The sequence below is a fragment of the Magnolia sinica genome, chromosome 6, assembly GCF_029962835.1.
Source record: "Magnolia sinica isolate HGM2019 chromosome 6, MsV1, whole genome shotgun sequence".
In the NCBI taxonomy this organism is placed as follows: domain Eukaryota; kingdom Viridiplantae; phylum Streptophyta; class Magnoliopsida; order Magnoliales; family Magnoliaceae; genus Magnolia; species Magnolia sinica.
Genome location: NC_080578.1, coordinates 100,662,543 through 100,685,872, shown reverse-complemented (window position 1 = coordinate 100,685,872; position 23,330 = coordinate 100,662,543). Strand labels below are relative to the sequence as shown.

The following is a 23,330-nucleotide window of genomic DNA, read 5'->3' as shown; positions in this document are numbered from 1 at the left end:
TGATTTGATTTCGGATAATGGTCAGATCTTCCGAATCCATACGTGAGGTTTTTGGGATAATAGTTAAACATCCCAAAAATCAGACTGATCCAACTATCACTTCTTTTCTTTAAAAAGATCCGACCATCGGGTGGGCCACACCACTGAGAAATATGAAAGATCACCTAAAATCCATCCAAATCCTAAGTGGCCTCGCCTCACCTGATGCTCCGATTAACACGATGTTTAGGTTGTCCGGTCATCATGGTGGGGCTCAGTTTTTGGGTGGTTTAGATGCAATACACATACCATGTGGCCCCACGGCTTGATCCTGGGGATTTTAGCCGGTTTTACAAGTTTTCTTACGGTGGGGCCGACCTAATCAATACATGTTAGGGTACGTACACATTGTGAGCCCCACGACAGTCCGGTGCCAATAAGTTACCTTGTCAGCCTTCCCTGAAACGACAGCTTTTCATTTATTAATTTTGGGAGATTCTCCGGTGCTCTGGGAACACCATAAGTTACATTGGTCCTAATTGCATTGGGACACTTTAACATTCCAATCGATTGATCTGAACTGTCCGTTTGGTCTGATGAACTTTCCATATGGAATATAACATGTAAATACCACACCGATTTATTGATCTTAACCAGCTGATCAATGGCCTCTAATATGGACAGCCAGAAAAAGTTATGAAAAATCATATCAATGATCGATATTTAAAAGATGATCTTAGTCTGTACGAGATAATGACTGATTTAGCCCAAAATAATATCGACTCAGATTATTGATAAAAGTTGACCGAGATCAGTCAGATACTAGGCAAATATTATTATTATTTTTTTTAAAAACAATTTCATTAATAAAGAGAAAAAAACAATTTCATTAATGAAGCAAAAAGGAAAATATTGATTAGGCTGTGTGTACGTGTGTATATATACATATATGGGAAAAGTCCTATGCGGCTCCACCTCACGATAAGCTCCTGTGAGGTTGAGCTGTGTGGACCCTACCGTGATGCATGTCGACCATCAACACCATGCATTTGATGGGTCCCCTCTGGGATATCCCAAAAATCAGCCATATACGGAACTTAGGTGGGCCATACCATCTAAAATCATGTGAAGACACCGTTAAAACATATAAAAGCACTTGGTGGGGCCCACCTAAGTTTTGAATGTTGCTGAAACTTGGTCTGAACCCTCATTCAAGTGGGACACACATAATGGATGGGCTGGATTTGCAAACCACATCTTGATGGGCCCAAAAAATGATTATGAATGTTTTAATGGTGCACGGCCCCTCCCCACTACTGTACGTGGTGTGGCCCACACAAGTCACGGATTGACTTGATTTTTAAGGCCTAGGCCCACGATGGAATGGTGCATCTGACTAATGGGGTAGATGTTCGAAACGCATTACGGTGGGGCCCACACAGCTCGACCTCATGGGACGAACTCGTGAGGTCCAGGCGCATAGTACCTTTTATATATATATATATATATATATATATATATATATATATATATATATATATATATATATATATATATTATATTAATGGTCTCCTGCGAACCATTCCGCATGCTACTTGCTAAGGTCCAATTTGCGTCGCAAAGAGGAAATCCGATAGTGTACTGAGTAAACTCTGTTAGGCATATCATGAATGGATGTGGTCTATCCACGCTGTCCATCCATTTTTCAAGCCCATTTTAATAGTTGAGACCAAAATTGAATCATTTCCAATGCTTAAGTGTACTATAGAACAGAAAATATTAGGAATACTAATTTCCACCGTTGAAACCTTTCTAGGGTCTACAGTGATGTTTATTTGTCATCCGGCCTGGTCATAAGATCACACAGATATGAATGAAAGGAAAACACAAATATCAAATTGACCCAAAACTTATGGACCCCAAGAAAATTTCCAGTGGTTGACATTCAATTCAATAAGGCAGTTTAGATGCTCAAGTGAATCACACGGTGGAGATTAAACACATGCTGTTGAATTTTTTTTGAGGCCTATAGATGTTTTGGATCAAACTGATGACCTTATGAACAGGTTGGGTGGCAATTAACCATCTGAGCTGTCTCAAGAATAGTTTCACCGGCAGGAGTCATTGTCACCTCTCCTTCTTGTGGTGTGGCCCGCTTTGGCCTTGGGACTAACTCATTTTTGGATTGAATGCTAAAATGATATATGTGCCAAAATGAATGGACGGTGCGGATACAACACATACATCATGATCGGCTTACAAAAGTTAGTGTCGTCACTTCAGTGCCAAATTCGCCAAAATGAATGGACTGTGTGGATACAACACATACATCATGATCGGTTTACAAAAGTTGGTGTCGTCACTTCAGTGCCAAATTCGGAAACGGATTAGCTACTCCCCCTGCCACCAGCCAAGGGCTGGTGGTCGGTGCTCTGTGGGCTCTACCATGAATGAAGTATGTGTTTCATCCATGCCGTCCATCTATTTTTATAGATCAGTTTATGTTATCAGAGAAAAAATGAGTTATATCGAAATCTAGAGTGGACCACATTATAGGAAACAGTGTTGAATGAAATTTGACCATTAAAAACGTTATGGGGGCCATAAAAGCTTTGGATCAAGCTGATATTTATTTTTTCCCTTCATCTGGGTCTTTATGACCCAATCAATAGATTGGATGTCAAGTAAACATTACAGTAGGCCTTAGGAGGATTTTAATGGTGGATATCTAATCATTATTGTTTTCCTGTGGTGTGGTCCAACTGAGATTTATATCCCTATAATATTTTGGACCAATCCCTAAAATGATCCATAGAAATAGATGAATGGAATGGATGAAACAAATAAATCATGGTGGGCACACAAAGCACCGAACATCAGCCACGGATGGTGTCAGGGAGAGTAGCCAATCCGTCTCCGCCAAATTCGGTACTGACTGTGTCAGTAGATATTGCGGGTATGAATTCCTTAAATGTGTGGTGAGAAATTGGTGGAGAGTATTTTGCAGGTCGGCTTGGGGTGATCCCTGACAGTGGGGCTCACTGTGATGTATCTGTCTTATATCAAAGTCGTTCATCCCTTTTATCAACTCATTTTAGGGTAGGATTCAAAAAATCCACCAGATCCATCTGTGAGGGAATCCACAACACTGAAAACAATACTGATTAACCATTAAAAAAATCTTGTGGCCCATAGAAGTTTTCGATCAAGCTGATATTTGTGTTTCCCCTTTCGGCCAAGTGTTTTTGATCTTATCAATAGAATGGATGATAAATAAAAATTCTGGTGACCTTCAAGAAGTTAATGGTGGGTGTTCAATCACCATTGGTTCTCATAGTGTGGTCCAATTGCCATTTGGATATGTTGTATGTTTGGGTCCATGTATTAAAATGGGCTAATGAAACAGATAAATGGCATGGATATAAGATACATACATCAAGGTGGGACTTAACAGTCAAGGATCCACTGACCTTAGTCGATCCTGGGATCCATGGAAGGCCCGCCCAGGTGGCCATGATGATATAAAAATGACAAGTATCAAGTTCAATCCATCGGACCATAAGGTACGGTCCACGTAGCTAATAGCTCCTAATCTATTATGTGAGTGTGAAATCGAACCCTTCCAATAGGTTGGCCCCACCGTGAGATCATCTATGGAAAAATTAGCCTTATCTACTTATCAGGATGGTCATAAGATACATGATCATTTATACTCATTTTATAAATAATAAATATAAGTATGGTCCATTTGATGAACAGATGTGGCTAATTTTCCTTAAGGTGATCCTTGTGATGAGGCCAACCAATTAGATGTGTTGGATTTTTCACTACATGAACGGTTGGAAATTATCAGCCGTGTGGACAACAACTCATGGTCCAGCTGGTTGGAATCCATTCCTTTCCACGTCAAAAAGGTCCATTGCATGGTGCATCGACTGAGAAAAAGCATTGGCTTCAATTTACATTGAGAAGGCTTTGATGCTCTGGCACAGAGTGATGGTTTATACACGTGAACCTAAAATTATTAGGCACGTGCTGTCCAAGCTTTGTGACGAACCATAGATGAGCCATCCAACAAAATTTACCTCAGACCAATAAACAAAAGAAGCTGATTGGTAGCCAAACGCCACCAACGGCCAGAATTTAACAAGGTCGAAGCATCCCATCAGCGTCTAGATCATCCAATCAATTTGATCTTGGGCTAACGACCTACCTAGAGTGGATCCCATGTACACGAAAGTATAACATCTTTAGGTGCACGTGTATGGACTATGACACTCTACCAGAGTATCAAATCATTGCCCAAAAGTGAAATGCACGGCTTTTGAGACGTTTGATGCTTCCCTGGGAGAAAATGACCACTGTAGCCAAAACCTTTTATCCCGTGGTTTTTACGAACGAATACAAACTTTAGTTACCGACTTAGACTAGCACGTGCGGACAGCGAATTTGAGGACGAACCTACCCCTCCTTTTCACTGCTGTTGCGTTTCCTCTCCCTCCCTTCCCTCGGTCCATTTAAAAAAACAAGAGAGACGAAAAATCCTGCTCTACTTCCGTTGCTTGGATCGCACCACCCTCTAGCTGGATCCCACCCTCTCTATTCATCTGCGTTATCTCGTTTTTCTGAAAATGGTCCCTCCACGTAAGAAAGCCGCACTATAGGTATAATGTAGTACATTTACCTAAACGGTGTAATTTTTGTGGGCCATTGAACTGCTGGATGAAGCTCGCATCTTGGTACGTTTTCGGTTCATCCATGCAAAAATCATCCTATGAACATGATGGATTACAAATAAAACATTATTATGGGTGCATAACAAGGTTTCTACAGTGGAACCACTGTTTCCTGTGGTGTGATCCACTTGATATTTCGATATGCCACCATTTTGGGCTGAAACCCTAATTTTAGATGGAAAAACAGATGAACGTCGTGGATAGTCCACATACATTCAAGGCGGCCCAACTCAGTTTTTATTTATTATTAGTACACACCCATGTCAGTACACACACTCCATGTTAGCCACCCCTGCTAGGGATCAATACCAAGACCTCAAGTGTTGACACGAGGTATCTCCACTCAGTCTGCCAATTGAGCTATGGAACTGGGTGTGCCCAACTCAGTTAACTCATCACTATAAGTGCATACTGAGCAAACTATAAATCCAATTTGTGAGAGGTTTTGGTCCATTTGACTTACTTCTCAGTTCATGATTGGTGAAATTCCCCAAGCAATTCATAAATTTGAGGAGATATCATAAAAATATGATGGGGAACTTCCATGGATTCATGTAATGTAACGGAAAATTTTATGAACCGCTCGGTTAATTTCATTAATTGCTCAGTCAAATTCACCGAAGAGAATTTCATGTAAAGCTCGGTCAATTTCATTAACTACTGGTCAAATTCACCAAAGAGCAAATTGTTAGGCTAGGTCAATTACATTTAAAGTTCATTCCAATTCATGTTAGCCTCACCCAATTTCAAGCTTGCCTCGCTTAAATTCATGTTTCCCTTGCTCAATTTCTCGGTTGTCTCGCTGAATTTTTACGTTACCTTGCTCAATTCCTAGGTTCCCTCGCTTAATTTTTAGGTTGCCTCACTCAATTTCTAGCTTCCCTCGCTCAATTCAGAAGACCTTTTTTTTTACTGCATAAATCTTATCTTCCAGAACCCCGGCTGAGGAATGAGGATAATCTCATTTGGCAGCTCAATCCTCGTGGTCATAATTATGCTAATTCTGCGTATAAATATTTTTAGGTGATCAAGAGGGCCCCCTTTTCCAGTAGATGAGATTAGGATGAAAGGTATTATCTCAACGCTTCTTTTCTCTGTCTTGATCTTAAAAATCGTTGAATCCTAGGCCCTCGGATGTAAGACCCGTGTCCTAGACTGTATGGTTCCGTAGGCTTCTGCGGTCTCGAATTCCGGCAACCCGCGATCTTTTACCGGCATTTGCGTGCAATCTTGAGTCGTGGCCAGTATATTTGAGTCGGCTCGAGTCGAAACTTGTACCGTCATGACTGCATTGTCGCCACAGTTCCAACGCCGCATCTCATGCGCCAATCCGACGCTTAGATCATAAGTTGTGGACCGCGCATGATAATGGTCGTGGACCGAGCGTTGCGGGACCCACCTATCCAGATTGTACATTTCCCTAGCAACCATCATCATGAGGATGATGTCACCCTAGGGGTGACATCACCCTAGCTATAGTCCTAGCCCATAGCCCTAAGCATGCTCTTACAACTCATAATGACCTTAGCCCATGCCTCCCTTACAACTCATGATTGCCTAGCTAGAAAAGAAGCAATCATTTCTCCTTTCTCTCTCTCTTATCTCTCTCCCTCCCTCTTTATTTTTTTATTTTCCTAGCAAGAGAGAGCTCCCAACGTCCATGAGAGCTCTCAATTTCCAACCCTTTGCAAGCTCTTCACCCTCCAAAATCAATCCCAACCATTGAATCATCTTCCCTTGGAGCTCTAGATCACATTGGTGGAAGAAGAAGTCCAAGCTCTAAGGTGGGTGCTTCTTTCTCCCCCTCTCTCTTTCCTTATTTGTTTGTGATGGTGTGGCCGTGTGGCCCACTCGGATGGACCCCACCTTGATGTATGTCTCATCCACATCATCCTGCCATTTGGTGGCCCACCTGGGTAGGGCCCACCCCTCCTTGGACCCACCTTAGACATGTGTTGCATTCAAACCAGACGCTGGATGAGGCTACGAAGAGAAATGTGAACTGACGGCGTGGTGTGTGGACCACCTAACAAGCAAAAATGTTAGCTTAATTCCAAACTTTTGAGTGGCCGCTCGTGTAGGCCCCACCTTGATGTATGAATTCAATCCACGCCGTCAATCCTATTTCCCAGATCATCTTAGGCGTTGAGCCGAAAAATGAGACCGATCCAATCATCTGGCGGGCCGTGGCATTAAGAATGCTAGTATTTTCCGTTAAAACTTGGGAAAATGATTGCTGGGGTCCGCAAGAAGCTTGGACCCCCTGAAAACTTGGTTTGGACCTCTAATGTTGTGGGACACATACAATGGACGGAGTAGATCTAGTTAATGTGGGTCCCACCTAGGATAAAAAAAATAAATATATATTTATAGCATGCATTTGCTACGTTGACGTCCAGAGGAGTTTGGACGTACAACGTTAAATAGGGAGGCCCCCCTTGGCCCCAGTTGTGGACCCTACCATGATGTATGTTCTACATCCATGCCGTTTATTTAATAGGTCTCCTTTAATGATGCGTTGGTTCCAAAAATCAGCCATAAACAGTTCTCGGATGGCCCACATCATCACCATTCATGCGGTGGTATGCCAAACCACATGGAATCAAATGCTGGGGTCCACATGCAGCTTGGGTCCACCTGAAACTCGATTTGGACCCTTAAATTAGTGTGACACACACACAATGAATGGGTTGGATTTTACTGATGCGGACCCCACCTATGAAAAACTATAAAAATAAAATAAAAATAAAAATAAAATAAAATAAACTAAAATTTACATATTGAGGGGCTGACACCCCTGGCTGCTGACGTCCGTCCAGGACGCTGCAGCTCTGCTGCTTGTAAAACCGGCAGGGACGTGGGTTCCAACCGTGGGCCCCACTGTGATGTGTGTTTTACATCAACACCGTGCATTTGGTAGGTCCCCTTTGGGACAGTGGACCCCCTCAAAAAAATCAGTCGTATATAGAGCTCAGGTGGCCCACGTCACATGAAACAGTGGGATTAAATGCCTACCATTGAAATCCTTTTGGGATTTTACAGAAGTTTTGGGTCCAAAGCAGGTGTGCCATGTGGGACCCTCCTTGATGAGGTGTATATCTGCACCATCCGTCCAGGGCCGCTAGACGTAACTGATGGTGGGTGTGGCTGTCAGTGAAGTGTTAGCTGGCAGTGGGATGTAATCACCTGCTGCATCAATTAAATAAATATATTATTATTATATAGGGGGATAGCCCATCACGTGGGACCCACCTCTATTGTTTTCTACAAGCTGCATCATGCAGCAGCTGGTCTGGCAACGTCATCAGGGCCCATGGGACCCATCCAAGCCGTCCATCCATCTTTACGGTGGGGCCACCTTGAGGATGCGCTGCATCCACCGTCCAGCCTATGGATGGTGGATCCCAGCCATGCTATATGTGTTTTACACATGCCGTCCACCTATTTTGATGGTGGGACCACTGTCATCTGATGTCAGCAATCCCGAGGGTCCCCCGTGAGATCAAGACCGTCCAGATGGTGGGACCCATGTCCCTAGCTCAAATGGTAGGCTGAGTGAATGATACATCTTTTCAACACTGAGGTTTGGCATTTATTCCCTTGTACAGGTGGCTATCAGTGATGTGTGAATGTCGGTGGGGTCCATGGACTCATCTATTCCGTCCATCCATTTAGATGGGCCCCACCATTATGCATGCCACGTATCCACCGTCCTTGGACGGTGGGACCACGCCCATGTGGGGCCCTCTTTGATGTATGTGGCTGTCCAAGCCGTCCAAGGGCCTGGACGTTGCTTTGGTATATAATATATATATTATACATTATATATATTGTATATTAGATATTATATATTATACATACATGATGGTGGGCCCTACATGGAACCACCTCTCCCTTTTAATGGGAAAGCTGCATGATCAGCAGCTGACTTTATAATATATATATATATATATATATATATATATATATATATATATATATATATATATATATACACACACTTTATATCATATGAGGGTGGCCCTACATGGGACCCACCTCTGTATCTTTAAGCAGCTGAGGCTGCACGTCCAGCAGCTATGTAGCTGCTCTTGCTCCCTTGGCGTCAGTTAGGTTCGTGGGACCTGTTGTAATTGTGGATACAATTCACACCGGTTCAGTTCTGTGGGACCCACTGCTATTCTACGTGTAGGCCCCACTAGGAAGTATGTGTTTTATCTTCACGGCCCATTGTTTGGGTGGTGGGGTCCACCATGATACATGTGTTGTATCCATACCATCCAACTACTTGTGATATCATTTTATGGTGTGAGCAAAAGAACGGGTTAAATCTAAAGTTCAAGTGGACCCCACTATTTAAATAGCGGACCGTGACATCCACCGTTCAAACTTCTAAGGGCCATGGTAGTTTCCAATTAAGCCGATATTGTTTTCACTTCATGATCCCTATGTTACCTTATGAATAGGCCGGGTCTTAAAATACATAAGGGCGGGCCCGACTTGATATATATGAGGCCCACCGGCGTGACCTATTTGATATACATGAAGCCCGATGGTGCGACCCATATAATGCGGCCCATGTGATGTGGCCCACTTAACTTACGAGGCCGTTATGATATATTTGAGGCACAGGTGCGAGGTCCACCTATTGTGTATTCGAGGCCGATGAGATGTATGTTGGCCCATATGACGAGGCCTATGTGACGTAAATGAGGCCCATCATGATTGTAATGTGGAGTCACAGGCCCACTATATGTTTCTATGTAGGCCACTCCTTGGGAGCAATGTTGGTTCGATGTCCATATTGATAGGCAATGATGGTTGGATGTCCACATTGTGACCTTCCTTTAGGCCTTGTTAGGCCCATTCTCATCATTCTCTTAGTGGGTTAACCCAAATAAGTGGGCCCCATTCGCTGTAGACGGATGGCTCCGTGCCATCGGATTTGATATAACCACGGCCGAGTGCCGATCTTTATGCTATGGTTGATCGGCTGATCATTTATGGACCCCGCTTTGTTTATCTGTTGATTATCGGTGCAATTGTCATGACTGATTGCTGATTTTGATTGACGTGACCGATTTACCGATTCTGATTATCGATTGATCCGATTATCGTGACCGATTTGCCGACTTTGATTATTGATCAATCTCGGTTATCGTGACCGATTTACCGATTCTGATTATCGATCTATCCGATTGTTGTGACCGATGTGCCGATTCTGATTAGCGATCGAGGCTGATTATCGTGACCGATTTGCCGATTCTAATTATCGATCGATCGCGATTGTTAAGGCCGAGTATCGAAGCCGATTCCGATTGTCGAGGTCGATTGTATAGGCCGACCCCTATTATTGAGGCCGATTCCGAGTGTCAATTCCGATTGTCGAGACCTATATGATGTATATGCGAACCGTAGTTGAGGCCTACTGTGATGTATTCATGGCCCATGGGCAAGGCCCATTGTGGTGTATTCGTGGCCTATGGGCTAGGCCATTGTGATATGTATTAGGCCCAGGATGTATGACGCATTTGATGTATTCGTGACCCATGTGTAGGGCCCACATGTCGTGTATTTGAAGCCCATGAGCAGAGCCCACCTGTTGTGTATATGTGGCTCTTGAGTGAGGCCTATGGTGTTATATATTTAGCCCTTTTGAGAGGCTATGGGTCCACTATATGTTAGGCTCTATGTGAGCCATTCCTTGGGGGTAATGTTGGTTAAATGTCCACATTGTAGAGGTCGATTGTCGATGCCGGTTATTGATATCGATTATGAGTATGTGATAACATAGCATCATGATACATGCCCATACGCATCATCTGTATGTTTGTTATGAGATATGGTTAACCATTGCATATGTCATTGGGCAGGTTGTTATGAGACTCCTTGATAGGCAGAGATTGTCTCACCTGAGCGCATGGTATGCGTAGGAGTGATGCATGATTGGATCGTATGACTCATGCATCTTACATTGTGATCACTATATGCCTTAGTAACATCAGGGTCGTAGCCTCCACAGGTATTTCGTGGATGGCCAGATGGGACACTGGAAATCTGTTCTACATGGGGTGCTATAGATATCCCTGGGTGAAAGTCCCTAAACCCTCTTGGTTCTAGAGGTTGCTCCAACGTCTAGACCGAGTGGATGCATGAGCGCATGAGGGCCGTACACCGTTAGGTCGCGTCTCCCACTGTGTCGTGGTCGGTTGGAAGGGGGTACGGCCTTACCTGCCCGAGAGGAGGGGGCATTGCTAGGCTGAGTCTGACCAGCTCGAGGAATGGGTCCGCTATCGGCGAGCCGGGCCCGATATTGGCAAACGGATAGTGAGGTCTCTTCCACTTACATTGTTGCGCGCGATGGGGCGGCAATTTGGTTTGGAGTGTAATAGACCCCGGTGATGATCGCAAAGATGAACCGTACTGATATGTGGACTTATTGAGCAGGATTTGCATACTTACTCATTCATTCATTCACTATCCACTCGGGCTGGTGGTGCACAATTATTTGTTATATGAACTTTCGCAATGGCTAGGATTTCGGTTGGGGCGCGCGACTAACCTGAGATCAGGAGTTTACCACATTGAGTCTGACTATCCAAATTTAGGTATGGGACTGGTTTGGATAGAAGTCCCTTGTGATGAACCCTATAGCCTGTGATACTACGTACTATCATCCCGACTTCACACTCTAGCATGGTCATTCCATTTGCACTACATATTACATCGCATCCTCGGCATCTAATATTTAGCTCTTTACGACTCCTCATTTGCACAGCTGTTCTGTATCGCGTATTCTGATATTGCTTGACTCATGGACTTATCTGTATTTTCCGCTTCCTCTGTTATCATATGATTTATGATTTTATCAGTATTTCTGTTTACCCTGATAATTCATGATCTTGTCAGCATCTCTGCTTAATCCGGTATTGTATGAATATGACATTGCGTTGAATACTTGACACTTACCTTGCGCACATACTTACACCACCCTCTAAGCTTTCTATAAGCTTATGCACGATAGATGCGTGCAGGTGATGTTAGGTCACAGCAACGTTGAGCTTGGAGCGTGCAGCGGTCTTCTAGAACTTGATTTTCGATTTATGTATTTCCCTTTGAGTATTGTACTAAAATGATTATATTAGTGGGGTACTACGGAGGCTGTCGGCACCGGATTTGGCGATCGGGATTCCAGTGAATCCGATTTCTGGATTTGGGTCGTGACATCGGAGAAGAGAGATCGCTCTCCTAATAAAAAATGAGAGGATCTCTCTTCTATATTATATCTATGAGAAAAGATATAGAGATCTTCTCTGTTCTATCTATTCCTCTATATATGAGAGGATAAATAGTCTCTCAAAAAAAGTCATCCTCATCTTTGTTGATGATTTAACTAGCGCTCAATCCATTGGTTGCCTCGTTGATTTTTTACGTTGCCTCGCTGAATTTCTGGTTCCCTCACTTAATTTCTAGCTTCTCTCGCTCAATTCTTAGGTTGCCTCGCTGAATTTCTACGTTGCCTCGCTCAATGCCTAGGTTTCCTCGCTCAATTTCTAGGTTGCCTCGCTCAATTTATAGCTTCCCTCGCTCAATTCCTAGGTTGCCTCGTTCAATTTATAGGTTGCCTTGCCGAATTTCTAGGTTCTCTCTCTCAATTTTTAGCTTCCCTCGCTTAATTCTAGCTTCTTCTAGCTTCCTTAGCTCAATTCCTAGGTTTCCTCGCTAAACTTTGACGCTGCCTCACTCACTTCCTAGGTTGCCTCGCTCAATTTATAGGTTGCCTCGCTCAATTTCTAGGTTCCCTTGCTCAAATTCTAGCTTCCTTCGCTCAATTTTTAACTTCCCTCGCTCAAATCCTAGGTTGCCTCGCTCAATTTCTAGGTTTCCTCGCTCAATTCCTAGGTTGCCTCGCTCAATTAGGGCCCGTTTGAATTTTCAGCTCAAGTGTAATTACCATGTAAATGCGTAATAATTATTTTCCTAGGTAATTACCACATCTTTCCTAATGCAGATGTGACAACTTACCTTTTTAACACTTAAATCGAGAAATTTGCAACATCAATGTGGGGCCCATTGAGATGTATGTTACTTATCCACACCGCTCATTTGTTATGCCAGCCGAATTTATGGCATGAGTAAAAAAACGGGGTAGATCCGAAGCTCAAGTGGACCACACCACATGAAACAATGGAAATCGAACGCCTACTATTAAAAACTTCTTAGGGTCCTTAAAAGTTTTGGATCAAGCTGATATTTGTGTTTTCCCCTTATCCATGTTTGTGAGACCCTATGAACGGGTTATATGATGAAAAAACCTCAATGTGGGCCCAGTGAAGAAAATAACTTTCAACGATGGATGATTTAAGGTCGTTCTTTCCTTTTGTGTGGGCCATTTAAGTGTTGGATTTGCATCATTTTTCAGTTCATGCTCCAAAATGTTCTAATAAAATAGATGGACGGTGCAGGTATATCATATACATTACGATGGGGTCCACATATTTAAGTTAACACTTTTGTTTTGATTTTCGAGGTGGAATTACTTTCATGTTTTCAAACAAGGTGAAAAGGTAATAATTACTTATTTACCATGATTTACATGTATCATGGAAAATCAAATAGGCCCTTAATAGGTTCCCTCGCTCAATTTCTAGCTTCCCTCGCTTAATTCCTAGGTTGCCTCACTCAATTTCTAGGTTCCCTCGCTTAATTCCTAGGTTGCCTCACTCAATTTCTAAGTTCCCTCGCTTAATTTCTAGGTTCCCTCGCTCAATTTGTAGCTTTCCTCGTCAATTCCTGGGTTCCCTCGGTTGTCTCGCTCAATTCCTAGGTTGCCTCACTTAATTCCTACCTTGCCTCGCTCAATTTCTAGGTTCCCTCGCTCAACTCCTAGGTTCCCTCGCTCAATTCCTAGGTTGCCTTACTCAAATCCTGGTTGCCTCACTGAATTTCTAGGTTCCCTTGCTCAATTTCTAGGTTGTCTCGCTGCATTTCTACATTGTCTTGCTTAATTCCTAGGTTCCCTTGCTCAATTTCTAGGTTGCCTCGCTCAATTTCTAGCTTCCCTCGCTCAATTCAGAAGACTTTTTTTTACTACATAAATCTTATCTTCCAGAACCCCAGCCGAGGAATGAGGATAATCTCATTTGGCGGCTCAATCCTTGCGGTCATAACTAATTCTGCCTAAAAATCTCTGCAGGTGATCAAGAGGGCCCCCTTTTTCAGTAGATGAGATTAGGATGAAAGGTATTATCTCAACGCTTCTTTTCTTTATCTTACTCTTAAAAATTGTTGAATCCAAAGCCCTTGAAGAAGAGAGATCTCTCTCCTGATAAAAAAAATGAGAGGGATCTCTCTTTTATATTATATCTATGAGAAAAGACATAGAAGTCTTCTCTCTTCTATCTATTCCTCTATCTATGAAAGGGTAGATAGTCTCTCAACAAAAGTCGTTCTCATCTTTGTTGATGATTTAACTAGGGGTATATTTTCTTTTTTAAAAAAGAAGAAAGATTCCCTATTTCACAAGCAACGGCGAAAAGCCCAATAAACGGATGAGCAAGTGAAGGCAGTAAGAAAATGGCTGCAGCTTCAAAGTCGATGCAACTTCAAAGCCATTGCTTGTTGCTAGCGCTCAATCTGTTGGTTGCCTCGCTGAATTTTTACGTTGCCTCGTTGAATTTTTAGGTTCCCTCGCTTAATTTCTAGCTTTCCTCACTCAATTCGTAGGTTGCCTCGCTAAATTTCTACATTGCCTCACTCAATTCCTAAGTTGCCTCACTCAATTTCTAGGTTGCCTTGCTCAATTTCTAGCTTCCCTTTCTCATTTCCTAGTTTACCTCGTTTAATTTATAAGTTGCCTCGCTGAATTTCTAGGTTCCCTCGCTCAAATTCTAGCTTCCCTTGCTCAATTTCTAACTTTCATCGCTCAATTCCTAGGTTGCGTCGCTCAAATCCTAGGTTTCCTCGTTGAATTTCTAGGTTCCCTCGCTCAATTTTTAGCTTCCCTCGCTCAATTCCTTGGTTGCCTTGTTGAATTTAGACGTTGCCTCGCTCAATTCCTAGGTTGCCTCGCTCAATTAATAGGTTGCCTCGCTCAATTTATAAGTTACCTTGCTCAATTTATAGCTTCCCTCGCTCAATTCCTAGGTTGCCTCGCTCAATTCCTAGGTTGCCTCACTCAATTTCTAGGTTCCCTTGCTCAATTTGTTGCTTCCCTCGCTCAAATCCTAGGTTACCTCACTGAATTTTTAGGTTCCCTCACTCAATTTCTAGCTTCCCTCGCTCAATTCCTAGGATTCCTCGTTGAATTTCTACATTGCTTCACTCAATTCCTAGGTTCCCTCGCTTAATTCCTACGTTGCCTGCCTCACTCAAATCGTTGGTTGCATCGCTCAAATCGTAGGTTGCCTCACTCAATTTCTAGGTTCCCTCGCTCAATTTGTAGCTTCCCTTGATCAAATCCTAGGTTGGCTCGCTCAATTTCTAGGTTCCCTCGCTCAATTTGTAGCTTCCCTTGCTCAATTCCTATGATGGCTCGCTGAATTTCTATGTTGCCTCGCTCAATTTTTAGGTTCCCTCGCTCAATTTCTAGCTTCCCTCGCTCAAATCCTAGGTTGCCTCGCTCAATTTCTAGCTTGCCTTGCTGAATTCCTACGTTGCCTCACTCAATTCCTAGCTTCTCTCACTCAATTACTAGGTTCCCTCGCTCAATTCTTAGGTTGCCTCGCTCAAATCCTTCACTGAATTTCTAGGTTCTCTCACTCATTGTCTTGGTTCCCTCGCTGAATTTCTTGGTTCCCTCGCTTAATTTCTAGGTTCCGTCACTCATTCTCTTGTAATTCCTAAGTTCAGTTCTAAGTTCAAACGATCATTCTAATAGTTTTTAATGGGGACCTAGGTTTTGTTCATATGTTTCATGGTTATGCAGGCAATCTCCTAGAGAACTTCAAATATTGAGTCTCTATCTTCTCAAATGTCATAATTCCAAAGTGATTCCAACCAAGTTTGAATAACTATTCTAATGATTTCAAGGGAACCTAAGTTTCATTTCTAAGTTCAAACAACTAAATCTAAAATTTCCTAAGGGTCCTAAAGTTTTACGTCTCAAGGTTTGCAATTTTCCCTTGTTCCGAAGGAATTCTAGATATGTTCACATAGCTATTTTAGTAACTGGAGCAGAATGTGGCTTACATTGAGCACCCGGTAAAGCTCATATGTCATGGGTGGATGTTATGCATTATGATACCCACGTACATCCCTTAAATTTTGGCAAGAATGCTCTTTAAATTGTAGATATTATCAAATTATGATATTAAACATCAACACATGAATTTAACATGGATTCTGATAATTCCTCTAAGCTCAAATGATGGCCCACAAACATGGCATATCAATCTCAAGTATGGTTAATCAATTTGGAATATCTAAAAGTTCATTCAACATTCAACATATATTCCACGTTGTATGGTTTATAAGACAAAATAAAGTATAATTTGAAGGTTCATGTCATATCTATTAGAAATATACCTATATTTAAGCAATCACAAATGTACCATAAGGGGATACAAGGCTAACTTCTCTACACATGGTTAATCCATATAGAATTAGAGTAATAGGAATTTAAGCATTACCTCATATACATTAATATGACCGGTCTGAGGGATGCTTGCAAAATATCAGTTTTTAAATTCTTAGTCTGAGGGAAGCTTGCAAATCCCTATGGAGACTTGAATATTACTTGAATTTTTCATATAGGTAGACATTCCAAGGTAATGAATTCCAAGTTCCTAAGCACATTTCTAGAATTTGCTGAATTTTATTCCCAGTTTCCAGACCCAGCCAACAAATTTAATTTCCTAGATTATTTGTTTCCTGGAAATAAATTCTTTAGTTATTTCTATACTCTATGTTGTCCAATGACCCCTAAAACGCAGCTAGCATAATTTATGATGTACATGAAAAAAAAAGGACTATATATAGAAGCTAGTAGTTTAATGGTGTTTATAAGTGGTCCCCACCATTTAGGTTCCTTATGCTTTAAAGGTGGATATTTGGTGCATTTGCAAAATCGATGTCTTGAGTGTGGTACAGAAGTAGTGATATAATTTGGATTGGCATTTGTTTATATTTCGCTGATTTATTGATTTGCTGTTGATTCTTATGTGGAAGTCTGGTGATTAATGATGAGAATTAGCTTAATTGCAGGTCGGGTTTTGTTTAGTTTTCTAACTTGGCCTTCATTCTTGGGTGAAGAGTTGGATTAGTGAGGAGAATTTTGATTACTTGCTAGCACGTAGTCATTAATTTGGCGGACTAGGATTCATGATTGGTGAAATTCCCCGTGCAATTCATGAATATGACAAAGAAATGAGAAAAATATGACCAGGAACTTCCACATATTCATGTAATGTAATGAAAAATATTATGAACCGCTCGGTCAAATTCACCGAAGAGAAATTGAATTTCATGTAAAGCTCGTTCAATTATGTGTTAGGCCAGTTCAATTTCATTTAAAGTTCATTCAAACTAATGTTAGCCTCGCTAAATTTCATGTAAGCCTTGTTGAGTTTCATGTTAGCCTCACTCAATTTCAAGCTTACCTCCATCAAATTCATGTTTCCCTTGCTCAATTTCTAGGTTGCCTCACTCAATTTTCAGCTTGCCTCACTCAATTTTCACCTTGCCTCGCTTAATTTCTAGTTTTGCCTCACTCAATTGCTAGGTTGCCTCGCTGAATTTCTAGGTCGCCTTGCTGAATTTATAGGTTGTCTCGCTCAATTTCTTGTTTGCCTTGCTCAATTGCTAGGTTGCCTCGCTGGATTTTTAGGTCGCCTCGCTAAGTTTATATGTTGCCTCGCTCAATTTCTAAGTCGCCTTGCTGAATTTTCAGCTCGCCTCGCTCAATTTCTAGGTCGCCTCGCTCAAATTCACCTTGGCTCACTCAATTTTTTAGGTTGCCTCGCTCAATTATCAACTTGCCTCAATTATCTCCTTGCCTCGCTCAACTTCTAGTTTGCCTCGCTCAATTCTTAAGTTGCCTCGCTCAATTCCTAGGTTGCCTCGCTCAATTCCTAGGTTGCCTCGCTCAATAGGTAGGTTCCCCTCGCTCAATTCCTTGGTTACCTCGCTCAATTGGTGGGTTCCCTCGCTCAATTCCTTAGTTACCTCGCTCAATTGGTGGGTTCCCTCGCTCAATTCCTTAGTTATCTCACTCAATTCCTAGGTTCCCTCACTCAATTGGTAGGTTACCTCACTCAATTTTTGGGTTGCCTTACTAAATTCCTAGGTTGCCTCGCTGAATTTCTACGTTGCCTCGCTCAATTTGTAGGTTACCTCGCTCAATTCTTAGGTTCCCCCTCTCAATTCCTTGGTTACCTCGCTCAATTTGTAGGTTACCCCACTCAATTTCATGTTTGCCTCGCTCAATTTCATGTTTGCCCTGATGAAATTCAAGCTTGCCCCACTCAATTTCATGTTTGCCCCGCTGAAATTCAAGTTTGCGTCGCTTAATTTCATGTTTGCCCCACTAAATTTCATGTTTGCCCCACTCAATTTCCAGTTTGCCCCGCTCAATTTCATGTTTGTCACGCTAAATTTCATGTTTGGAATTTAAGATGCAACCGATTGGGTCCTTCTAACCTTGGATCAATCCTACCTTTTATCTACCCTTCCTAGACCTAAGATTTGTTTGATTTTAACCTAATCAAGTCCCGAAATGATGCCATAGCTGCAGTTGCAGTTGCAAGTGATAGATGGCATAGGAGAAGTAACTATCTTCAAGTCTAAAATAGTCATTTCAACCATATAATCAACACTCAATCACTTTCTAGTTTGTCCCTTTGCTTGGTACAGAGTAAAGAGAATTGACTAAAGGTAGTCTGACAAACTATACTTTATCTCGGATAAGATATGATCCAGTTCTTTGCCGAATCTTTTCCCAAACTCTATTATCCATTTTCATCGTTAATATTTTTTTCTCACCAAAATACCCAGCCAAAACTTCCATATTCTTGTCTTTGATTTTTTTCCTTGTTTTTTTGTTGTGAAGAGTAGTTTTATAGATTAATTAAATGCTCAATTGGGGCAAAACTTGCCAACTGAATGAAGCAATCTTTTTATGAAATAGATTTTTGTTGAGTTTGATCTTGTTCCACTAGCAAATGCTTTCCTCGCAAAGGTTCATGTTGCGCACATGCATGATGGCAAAAAAGTTGTTGTAAAGGTAATTTTTTGGTGTTCCTTTATTTGCATAGGCAACTAGAGCTTCAAACTCCAAATTGAAAATCTCTATGGCATAAATTTGGAACTTTTCATATTACATGTTTGGGAAAATATAGGGTTAGGTCAGTAAAGGATACTTTGCTACTAGTTTTGAAAGGAATAGGAGTCCTCTCTTGGGTTGTCATGGTTCACCAACTGGATTGGTAAGTATTTACATGTTTTGTTCGTTTGTTATTAATTTTTGTTTTGTTCCCCATTTATTTTCTTTATTGGTTTTTTATTTTTCATGGCAATCCATCCACTTTTAGCATTTGTACTAAAATGTGCATCTAAAGTAGGAGTTGGACGGATGTTGTTTGGCTGAGTTATGATTTGTTTATCATTTAGCCATTTGGGTTTGATATATGCATCCAATCGCATACACAACGCTAGGATAATTTGTCTTTCAGATCTTGTGGTCTCATGTGAGAAATGTACGAGAATGTGCCCTTATAATGAATAAAGAGGACGAGGATGGAGGGACTCCTTACAGTTGTGGCGGTTAGTCCTATTGCATCTGAGTGTGCATGCAAAAAGTTTCTCTCGGTCATGTCACTTTCCTACCTTTGTTTGTGCATTTGATCATCTGTTTGTGCATTTGATCAACTGAATACAAGTGAATATCTTGTATCAATGCAAATACAATTTCTTTGTTTTTCCTGCTCCAGATACACTTTGAATTAAAGTAAATATCTTGTATCAACTAGAGATGTGTGGCTACTTTTAATGGTTGATTAAAATAATTTTTTTTTATTGGTGTTATGATGTTCTTGTTCATTTTGTAGCTCTTATCTCATAAGATGTGAGAACATTTTGTCATCATCGGATGTAAATGTAGACAAAATGTTTTATTCCGGAGTGCCAGTTCAATAAAATATCTATTTCTTTGTTCCTTGACAGGATAGATGAATCTAGCATAGATTTTGACTTCCTAAAACTTGGTGATGCCCTGTTTTGAATGGTAGCTGACACTGGATTTTGTTTTCTGAAAACTACTGTGAATCCTAATTTTTATTATTTCTTATTTTCTAAATGTAAACCTCTATTAGAGTCATCCCGGAATGGATATCTTACAGCAATTTCAGAATCAAGTTATTTGTATGTGTCATTGTTCAAGCATTTCATTCCAACATCTATATTTGTATGTATGTGCAGTCAACTTACCATCTGAACATGTGGTCCATGTAATGTTGCAGGTGGTGCATCAATTTCTCTCACATACATTGCTGTTGAAAGGATTATTCCTGGGTAACTTGATTTACACACCCTGTGATTTTACCAGCCCATATAAATTAATTAGAACCATCAAAGAAAGGATTCTTATTATTAGGCAATCATCTTAAAGGATTACAAGCATGCATAAGTGCTCAATTAGTTGCTGTAGGAAAGGAGCATGCTTTCTATGGCAAAATCATAAAATTAAAAGTGTCTTTTTTCATAATGATTCCGAGAGTATGGCTAGATCATTTGCATAAGATTATGAAAGTTTAAGTTATTCTTTCCTCATTTGATAAGTTAACACTTTTTTTTTTTTTTTTTCTTCCAAATGGGTGTTCAATATGAGTTGGTGGATACGCTTGATCCTAATGTATGATAAATTTGCAGTCCAGAGGAATTGCAAGAGAGACAGGTCAGTTTGGTTTTACCAATATTAGTCATTTTTGTCTTTGCCTTAGGAGTGCTTTATAAGGTATGGATTCATACTTATGTTCCGTTCTTTGCAGGCAAAGGCAATGTAGGATCCACAAATTCAGAACATTCTATCTGACCCCATCTTGTGTGCAATATCGAACTGCAAGTTTTTGCCCACAAAAGATAACCTGAGGAGAAGGGAAATCGATAGAGAAGTGCAAGGTATTATGAGAAGAGGGAGATGGGTATGAAAATGGGAGAAACTCATATTGCTAATGGAATCTAATTTTAAAGAATTCCAAGATCAAGGGAACCCTAAGAGCATGACTATTGAAAATGTGATAGATGAGTGCAGGCCAGGGGACCATGTCACATTTTCTTTCTTTATAATTTTTTATGAGAAAGATTTGCTCTATGGCTATGGATTTAACCGGTAGCCTTTGATACACCAAATTAGGGGCCCAATTCTTTCCTACCAACCAAGTAAGTGCAGACCCTACGGCACTTTATAGCTACGGATTATAACCGTAGCTATATATCGTAGCCGATCTGACAGCCGACCCCGAAGTGGGACAAGACATTGAATCGGGGTCGACCAGGTCCTGAGTCACTGCACCACTGACCCGGTCGACCCTGATTCAATGTCCTGTCCACCATCGGGGTCGGCTGCCAGATCGGCTATGGTACCTATGGCTACGGTTATAATCTGTAGCCATAAAGGGCTGCAAATCCACAGCCATAGACTGAGTTACGTAAAATGCAGGGGCATTTTCATCCTTAAATTCGTTGTCCGCACATGCTGGTCTAAGTTGGTAACATAAGTTTGTATTCCTTCATAAAAAACCGCTGGATAAAAGGTATTCTCGTCTATAGTGGTAAATTTCTCCTTCCTTCAGCAGTGCCAGTCTTTTGGGGGAACGGATTGGCTACTCCCCTGACACCAGCCCGTGGCTTAGCTGTCCTTTTTTATTTTTTCGATATTTTGTGGTGCACTCGCGGGGCGTTTGGCGCAGGGTATTAGAAGGGATTAGGTGGGATAGAATTGCATTTGGTCCCGTGCAGTTCCATTCAACATTTGGAGAGGATGGGAAAGGTTAGGATTAGGTGGGATTGAATTGCATTTATTACCGGGAATTGCATTTGGTCCCATGCAGTATTTCCATGGTTTTTGAAATCCATTACACATGTGGGCCTCACATTGATGCATCTATTTATCCATGCCATACATTCATATACATCATTTACAAGCGACATTCTGGTTATATATGTGTTCAAGTGAACGACTTTAGTTGTGAAGGGCCCCACCATGATGCATGTATTTCATCCATTCTGTTCATCCATTTTTAAAGATGATTTTGGGGCTTTATCCCAAAAATTAGAGGGATATAAATCTCAGGTGGACCACACCACAGGAAAACAATAGTAATTGGATATCCATCATTTAAATCCTACTAAGGCCCACTGTGCTGTTTATTTGACATCCAATTTGTTGATTAGGTCATAAAGACCCAGATAAAGGGAAAAAACAAAGATCAGATTGATCCAATACTTTTATGGGCCCTAAAAAGTTTTTAATGGTCTACGTTCATTCAACACTGTTTCCTATAATATAGTCCACTTGAGATTCGCGGATTGGCTACTCCCCCTGCCACCAGCCAATGGCTGGTGGTTGGAGTTCTGTCAGCCTCACCATGATGTATGTGTTGCATCAATGCCGTCCATCTATTTTTCTAGATTATTTTATGGTAGTAGACCAAAAATAAGTTATCTCCCAATCTCAAGTGGACCACATTACAGGAAATAGTGTTGAATGAATTTTGACAATTAAAATTTTTTTAGGGCCATAAAAGTTTTGGATCAAGCTGATATTTGTTTTTACCCTTCATTTGGGTCTGAATAAACAGATTGGATGTCAAGTAAACAGTACAGTGGGCCTCAGGAGGATTTTAATGGTCAATATCCAATCAATATTGTTTTCCCGTAGTGTGGTCCACCTGAGGTTTATATTCCTCTCATTTTTGTGATCTAAGCCCTAAAATGATCTTTAAAAATGGATGAAGGGAATGGAGAAAACACATACATCATGGTGAGGCCCACAGAGCACCGACCACCAGCGACGGTGCTGGTGGGAGGGGGAGTAGCCAATCCGTCCCCGTGCTCTTTGATTTGAAAAATGCTCTGGGTTTCCCACGGAAGCGAATTGGGCCAGGTCGGTAAAACACCAAGTTCAGTCAGGCAGTGGCCCTGGGCATCTTAATATATTTTTTTGTATAACTACGCCGTCCATCCGTTTTGCATCTTCACTTTAGAGCATGACCCAAAAATAGAAGCAGATCCAAATCTTTGGACGACCACATCATAGGAAATAATCTAGGAAGAATGCACACCCTTGAATTTAACAGGGGCACATATAAATCGCAAAACAGCTGGTTTTTATTACGATTCTCATTTCGTATCGGGAAACGGATCGGCTACTCATCCATGCCATCCACCAGTTCTTCTACACCAGTTCATCCATATCATTTTACTATATGAGCCTAAAAATGAGGTTGATCCAAATCTCAAGTGGACTGCACAGTATTGATTGAACCCCCACCATCAAAAATTTCGTGGGGGCCACGGAAGTTTTGAATCAAGCTGACATATTTTTCCCTTCATCCTGCATGACCTAATCAACAGGTTAAATTTCAAATAACCATTACAGTGGGCCCTAGGAGGTTTTTA

The 23,330-nt window shown here is 41.4% G+C and overlaps 1 protein-coding gene across 1 annotated transcript in view; it reads left to right on the top strand.

Annotated features, from left to right (window-relative positions):
• LOC131249273 (disease resistance protein SUMM2-like) overlaps positions 1–23,330 on the top strand; it is a 107,454-nt gene that overhangs the window by 24,834 nt on the left and 59,290 nt on the right. The window lies entirely within an intron of this gene.